Source organism: Triturus cristatus, chromosome 8 (assembly GCF_964204655.1).
Source record: "Triturus cristatus chromosome 8, aTriCri1.1, whole genome shotgun sequence".
Taxonomy (NCBI): Eukaryota; Metazoa; Chordata; class Amphibia; order Caudata; family Salamandridae; genus Triturus; species Triturus cristatus.
In genome coordinates, this window is record NC_140591.1 from 1,273,531,238 (window position 1) to 1,273,539,264 (window position 8,027).

Genomic DNA, 8,027 nt, shown 5'->3' on the forward strand with positions numbered 1-8,027 from the left:
CCAGATTCACAGGATGGTGAGCTTCCCTGCAGAGACTCGTACCAGGTTACTGAGCTTTGAGGTAGACCGCTCTAGCAGTTAGCCCACGTCCTCTTCCCCCTTAGCAAGCTCCCATCTGCTAACAAACCTAGAGGTCCAGGCTCCATGCCAGAAAAGATGAGCTATCGAAAGGTCGTGCATCCTCTGCACAGGCAGCAAAACCGTGCAATCCCACTCACAGCATCAGAACAAGGCCAGCGCCTAAGAGCTTTCTGTCCACCAGTCAGGCGCGCAACGCCCATTGGGCTCAAAGGGCTTCAGCCTCTTCCCCCCCAGCCCCCCACCCCTCTACCTCCCCCCCACGTGTGTGGCAGCCCCGGCACACACTCAGCCGTACCCGAGTACTTCAAAGGTCTTTTAAAGACCATTTGCTTGTTTACGAGCCTTTGTTCCTGCGGATAGTTAACTGTCCTACAGCGCCTAGAGGCCTCTCTGGTGAAAGATACATGTGCTCTACAACTCCACTGTAACATTAACATACATTTAGCCCAGTCTCACTCACTCGCAAAGTTTGTCAGACCCGCCACGTGCTGCAGTCGCACTACACATGGCAAGGAACGCCAGCCTTTGTTATATGTGGCCTGGCACGAGGGCTGCGTAGTGGCGCAAGGGCATCCGGTCCGCCAGAACACACTCGCCTCTCCCATGCAGCTTCAAAGGATGCAGGTCTACATTCACAGCAGATGGGCCCCTGAGAGCAAGGCCTGGCCACATTTAGAAGGAAAATACTTCTGAGTGTGAACCACGTTTCACGTCCTCATGTACCCGTGTTCTTTCACCGAATTGAGCTCCTGTCCCGGTTTTTAGAGAGGGTGACTGAAAACTGTGGGAGGTGCTTTTTATACTTTACAAAGCAGGGATAGTTAGCAGGTGTTTCAAGAAGCAATTTAATTAACAGGCAAGCTTCTGGGCTTAAAAATTGCTTTTTATGTATGTTCTAACTGCCTGTTCTGTAATTCTCTGCTGAGGAGCGCTGTCATTCTGTGCGCTCGCTTCAAGTAAAACTGCAGTCCTTCTTCTATTTTCGTGAAACGTCCTGGTTTTTGGCTTTAAAATTCTGGTCACCCTACTAAAGAAAACCCACTCGATTTACAAAAACGTAAAGGATGCTCGTGAACCTGCCTCCCCCCCCCCCCCCCTTCCTCCCCTCCCCCACCTCAGTAAAAGCAACTAAGGTACTAATCTTGAAGCAATGAAAAACACGGGCGGTCTAGCCGGATTCAAAGCTGTGAAACATAGAGGCCTGCAGCATGCGCCGAGCCACCGGAGCTATCTTACCAATGGCAGCTTGAACTGGCTAAGTTAGTATAGTGCTTACTCTTAAACACGATGTGCAGCCTACCAGTTAGACCAGATCTTGGCTGGGTAGGCGCAGACTTTCAGCCTGCCGAGGCGTATAAGATCAGCACCACTGTGTTGGGTGCTAGTAAAAAGTATTATTTTAAATTCCATTAAATCACAAAATGACAGTGTAGGCACTATGCTTGCTGAAATTGGCCAACAATGAAAGCGCATAGAAGGAGTTTTCCTCAGTGTTGACAGGTGCACAGAATAGTAGAATGCTCTGGTGCAACATCCGAGTTGAGTGAGCAGAGCATTCATTCATATAATTTGTGCAAATAGTTCAACAACCCATTGATTAGAATCATGTACTCCACTGGCGAAGCAAGCAAGCACTCTGGGAACTCACGCACAAACACAAACTAGTAGCTAACCGGATATTCCGCAGCAGGCCGAGAGCAGGCAATGTGACAGGTACAGGAGAAATCAAGGGACCGGCAGGTGACACTTGTGACGCAAATGCTGGCCTAAACCCATTGTTTTGTTTGCTCCCCATGCCATGGACCCAGCCATATGCAAATCAGTCTTGACCCTGCTCTGGGGGCTGCTCTGCTCAACCTCTGACAAAGGCAACTGCTGCAGACTGACAGCATGAGCTCGGCCTGTGACAATAATTACTGTGCCCTCACTGCAACACGAAAAACCGGTACCTCTGCCGTAAGTAAAACAATGTACACCGATTAAATTACGTTCCACTTCCTGAGCAGCCCTGCCAAGTGCTACATAGTGAGATAATTTTTGGGGGCTTGTGGTGATGTGGGGAAATGATTAAATTGTATTAAGCTAACCGGAGATGCGTGGCACATGGCAGAACTCTTCCCGTTCTAGGGCTGGTATAAAATAAATACATACTAACAAAAAATGCTACTAAAAATGCGATTTAATTTTGGATCGGCTCAGATGACAGCGTTTCGGTGGAGTGTCAGTGATCGCAAATGATGGCTGAATCCGCATCCGGATGGGGTGAACACCGAGAGGCAAAGGAGTTCTGTTGTAGTTTCCCCTTTAAGTCTTGACTCCCGATTAGAATGGGGTGACATCAATAGAATGTACGGGAGTGGGGAGACGGTTAGTTTTCACGGAGCCAGCGAGAGATGATGTACAGCTGGTGGGTGTATTAATAAACCAACTTTGAAGTCACGATGTTTACGAGTCATAATACTGGCGACGATGGTTGGCCTTCTTTGAATGAAGTTCCAAATTCTGTGAAGGGTTTCTGGAATGTTCGTGATGAATTGAATATTTTACAAGGTGAGCTTTTGCGTGGGGAAAGACTGATACCTCCTAATGATATGAGAGAAAATCATCAATCTAGCACATAAAGGTCATCTTGGTCGTAGTCTGACCAAGTCGAGAGTTGGAGAGTCTTATTGGTGGCGTGAGGTAGATCGACAAGTAGAAGGTGTTGTTAAGGATTGTGTAATGTGTGCAGGCAATGATAAGTCGAGGAATGTGAGGATTAGTCCTTTCTCCTGTTTCAATACCTGAACTTCCTTGGGCAAAGCTTGCTGTGGATATTGTAGGTCCTTTTGACACTTTGTATCCTTCAGAAAGGTTTGTTGTTGTTCTGGTTGATTATACCTCTAAGTGGGTTTCTGCTGCTTGTATGAATTCGGTTGTGACTAAGAATTTCGTTGAATTTCTCAAAGATGCTTAAACATGCGAAGGTGTACCTGAGGTATTAGTTTTCAGACAATGGGGTGCAGTTCACCTCCCAGGAGAGGTTGGATTTTTTTAAAAGAGCTTTCCATCACGCATCATAGAACTGCTCTTTATTCTCCTCAGGCAAATGGCTTAGTTGAGAGCATGAATAGATTAATTAGAGCTTCTGCTCAGATGGCCTTGGAGAGAAGAGTCCCACTCAAACCCATTCTTAGGCAAAAACTGTGGGCACACAGGAACACACCGTTTAAAAAAACTTAAGGGGAGAACAGCTGGTTCAAAGTTAAATCCACTTTGGTTGAGTGTAAGAGACAGGGGTCGTGTTGTAAATAATTGGAGACTTAATAGATATCAAGACCATTATAAGCGCAGATTTGACACAAAAAATGGAGTACGTCATTCTACTTAGAAAATAGGTGATCTTGTGTTTGTAAAGAAGGCAGTTTGGTCTCCTAAAGGTGAAACAAAATATTTTGGCCCTAGGTGCATTATCAAGGTAATGAGGAATGTGGTGATGCTTGAAGGGGGTGACGTATGGAGTATGTCTCGTTTGTCACAATTTTCAGGAGAGATTGGTTGTAGAAGTTCCTTGCCTCAGTCAAGGTTTCTCAATTGCAATGTTGATCGTCCTCGTTCTGATCCACCTACACATGAGCCTAGAGTCAGGAGGCCACCATTCTATCTTCAAGATTACTGTGTCAAATATTAGTAGTACGAGTACTGCTTCATTTCTTTCTTTTTTGAGTTGTTCAGTATTTACATTGTCTTCTGGATTATTAGTTTGCTTATGTATACAATCTAAGTTGCAATTTCTTTATTTTCTAATTTTCCTTGTTAATTTAATTGACCTTTTTATATAAGGAAGATGTGTTGTAGTTTCCCCTTTAAGTCTTGACTCCCGATTAGAATGGGATGACATCAATAGAATGTACGGGAGTGGGTAGATGGTTAGTTTTCACGGAGCCAGTGAGAGATGATGTACAGCTGGTGGGTGTATTAATAAACCAACTTTGAAGTCACGATGTTTACGAGTCATAATAAGTTCCTCTCCCGAGGAGCAGTGTGCTGTCTCTGCCCTGCCATCGGCGCCCTGGGGCTGGTGCTGGCTCTGGCGCTGATCCATGGTCGCCACTGATTAGGGTAGAGAAGGATGAGGCTCTTTTCAGCTCCTGCCTAAGCCATCGCCTGCACTGTTAAATGACATTTTATTAGCTTACAGTGATCTTAGATCCCACCCATTACTTTCCATTGGTTGCCTCATTGTCGATCTCATTTGCTTTCTTCTAATTCATTAGCGCATAGGAACTTCACTTCCTCTTGTTTGGTTTATTCCTCCCCCCGGAGCATAGACCCATTACATGTGTCCTTCCGCTGCTCTGTTTTCAGGAGTTAGTTTTTAGGTCTCGCCTACCGAACGCAGCGCATGCGCTGCGTCTCATTGGTGAGGCTATTGTTGGTTTGGTGTGCAAAGGGAGACAAAACATGTGCGCGCGCAGACGGCCGATGTGTACGCACACGGCATCTCTTCTCTGGCGCATGCGCACCGCGTCTCTTTTGCTCGCTGGCTTGTTATTCCCGAAGAAACTGTTGAAGAGGCCACAGAGTGCACTCAAAAGGCACACACGCCAGTCGTTCATGGTGATATTAATGGAATGCTTTTATGGCCCTGAAACCAGAGCAGCACACTAGCTTTTAGCTCCATTCCAGGCACACTTGCTTCGGAATTTAAGATTAGAATTAAGGAAGAACAACACTTGACCGGCACATAGTTTATTGAAGGAATCAACAATGTGGCATCATTCATGCCGCATAAATAATACATTGCGTTTTGTTTCTGCTTCTCCTTTTTGGTGAACAAACATATAATTTAAAAGCGGCCGCCAAATGCTAATTTGACAGTTGAATTTCCAGGCATTGTATTTTTGTATGGTGCCAAATATGCTGAGACATTTTACTCAGGGTCGTTTCACTGGTGGCCTTCTGGCCGCAGCAGATAAAGGATACGTTCTTATGCTGCAGCTACCCTGAGCAGGAGGCTCATGGGAGATATTTGTAATTATCTGTTCATGCACTTTTAACGAAATTGACCCGAAAGGTATCCGCGCGCTTTACACGAGCACCAGTTGCATTACAGAGGAACATGTTCATTTTTAGGCAGGGAGAGATTAAGTTATTCGTGCAGAATCACTGGATGTTTGAGTCTCCTGTCAGACTCTAACTTGGTTTCCCTGCTTCAAAGGCCGCCGCCCTAGTCATTACGTCATACCCAAAATATTTTTTTACTTTACACCTATGATACAGTGCTGAGATTATTAGGGAATTTGTTACTCTGTTCTAAAACACCTGGGTTGGTTTTTTGTGTAATTATATTACAAATTGGCAATTTAAAGGGGCCCTCCAATGGAAAGAAAAATAATTATTCGAACAAGTAGAGCATTGCTTTCAATCTCCTACAATAGACATTCTAGAATGTTCCATTGTAAATTATTTCCGCTTTGGTTTAAAAAAGTATTGTGGCATGATTCACATGATGCCCTTTAATAATTTAATTTAAAAGAATACATGCGTATTTGCATTATGCGTTGTTAAATAATACCATCGCTATTGTTTTAAATTGAAAGGCATTTGTATTTACATCCTCTTTCTCTAAAATATGGTGCTAGCACTCCGGCTTGTGTGATAGAATTACGCATGGGAATGGCATTTCTAAATGGTGCAGTTGTGATTGAAAACATATCTTCGCTCCGTGGGATTAGCCCTTCAAAATCAACGGGAACTTAACTACATTTAATTTAACTTCCTGTTTTATTGCAATTTTTTATAAATGTTTCAAAGACAAATAATTGAAGGTTAATGCGGTTGTAGGAGAGTAGTATCTGCTTCACATGGGTACCCCCACTTTTTTCTGGTGTTTCACTGTTTTTCGACCTTAGTCTGGCTGTGGTCCTGCTAATCAGGACGACAGCGTAGCTGCTTCCTCTCAAAAATGTACATTAGGTACATATCTAATTGGATTCTGGAGTGCCTTATAAGTCGCTAGTATATGGTATACTATGTACCTAGGGCATAGGTACCTCAGAGGCCTACCAGGGGCTGAAGCATATATTATGCCACCCCTGGGAAGCACTCCAAAATGGCACCACAGGCCTGCTACTGCAGCCTGGGTAAGGGTGTGCTTGCACCCCTTACTGTGGTATAGGCTACCTATATCACTATCATTGCACACACATATAAAACCTATAAGCCACTCCTATTGCAGGCCTTAACAATCCTGAAGGCAGAGTGCTTGGTTTTTATGTGAGAGGGTGCCCCTGCATGAGCAGAGCCCCTCTGCAGCGTTCGGAGTACCTCCTCTGATTCTGTTTGTGGTGCAGCCTGATCATATACTCAAGTGCATTATAACCTTGCGGTAAAATGCTAACTTTGGGATGGCTGCACGGAAACATGTCATGTTTGGTGTCAAACGCTTTGGAATACTACGCCCCGCCAGTTCTGGCGGCGGGGGTAGCATTCCACCCTTCTAGAGGGAGAGATATGTTCACACTGGTCTAACCCGATAGGGCTTTCTACAGCCCTGGCATCACAAAATGGATGCCTCTGCCACAGACACTGGTCTGGCCTCCTGCTGCTGACTGAAACTCCGGCAGGGGGGGGCCTGGACAATAGGTTTCCTGTCCCAGGGAGGTGTAACCACCTCTCCAGACAGGCAGATGTGTATTGTGGCTGGGCGGGAGCACTCTCTGGTGCTTTGAAGTCCTGCACTGGAGGCACACTTGGTGTCCCTGTGCATAGTCCAGTTCAAACCGGTTGCAGGGGCTACCTGCCCCTGCTCTGGCGTGAAACTGGACAAAGGAAATGGGTGTAACTACCCCTCTTTCCAAACCCTCCCATAGGTGGGTCCCTACAGTATGTCCAACCCCCAAACTTAGTATAAGCATGGGAACCCGGTCCTTGTGACTTTAGATTACCCTGGACGAAACTCTGTAATATATATCCTGGACCTTTGACGTTCTATCCTGACTGGAAGACTGAAGAAATCTCCCTTGGAGTCAAGGAGTGACTCCCCTGCTTGGCAGGCACCAAGAAGCAACTGACCAGTCTGCATCGCTGAAGCTCCCGCTGGACGCCGAAGTCTTTGCATCGCCAGAGGTGTATTTCCAGACTTCCCAGAGGCTACCCTGAGTCCACAGCAAAGCTGAGGCCCGTGACTATCGTGGGTGACGAGGAACCGTGACCCCTGGGCACCGCGTAATATTGCTGGTACATCAACTTCCTGTTTATCCTTGAAGTTCTGCTTTGGGCTCCGAGTAGCCCCAGCCTTGAGCATCGACTGCACCAAAGATCTCTGGCCTGCACTCCACGAGTGACCCGTGGGCCGGGTTCCAGTGCGACCGCTCGAGGCTCCTTCGCGATCGCTAGCCCATTGGCTAGTGGGTCCCCACAAAGGCAAATCCTCTTCTGCTTGGGCTTCCATGGTTGTTCCAGACGTGCCCTGACTTACCCTCGCTGGGTGAGTCCCTCAGACCTTGCTGGTCTGCACCGACGTCCTTCTTCTCTTTCCACGAGACTTGCCGTTGCCAAGGATTGTTGGGTCCAATCTGGTCACCGACACCACAGCACTCGACAGACTTGGTGGGACAGCTCGAATCCGGCTTGTGGACTTCGTCGACACCTCCTGGACCTCGTGGTTGAAGAGTCAAGACACCCGTCAAGTCACCTGAAGCACCCGACATCTGTGGGCATTGGTCCATCCTGCCCTCGGTCACTGGCAAGTGACCCAGACTCTGTCCCATCTGCTTTCAGGTTCCTTCCATCCTAGATCCAGGCTTGGATCTTTTCGGACACTTCTCTTCACGGCACCAGCAGTTCTTCGCCAGCTTCCATTGTATTCGACGACGCAACCCGACACCAAAAGACACCTGGCTGAGGAAACTCGAGTACTCTGGTGCTCCCGTGGGTGCTAGCTTAAGAACTGCTTAAGTCCA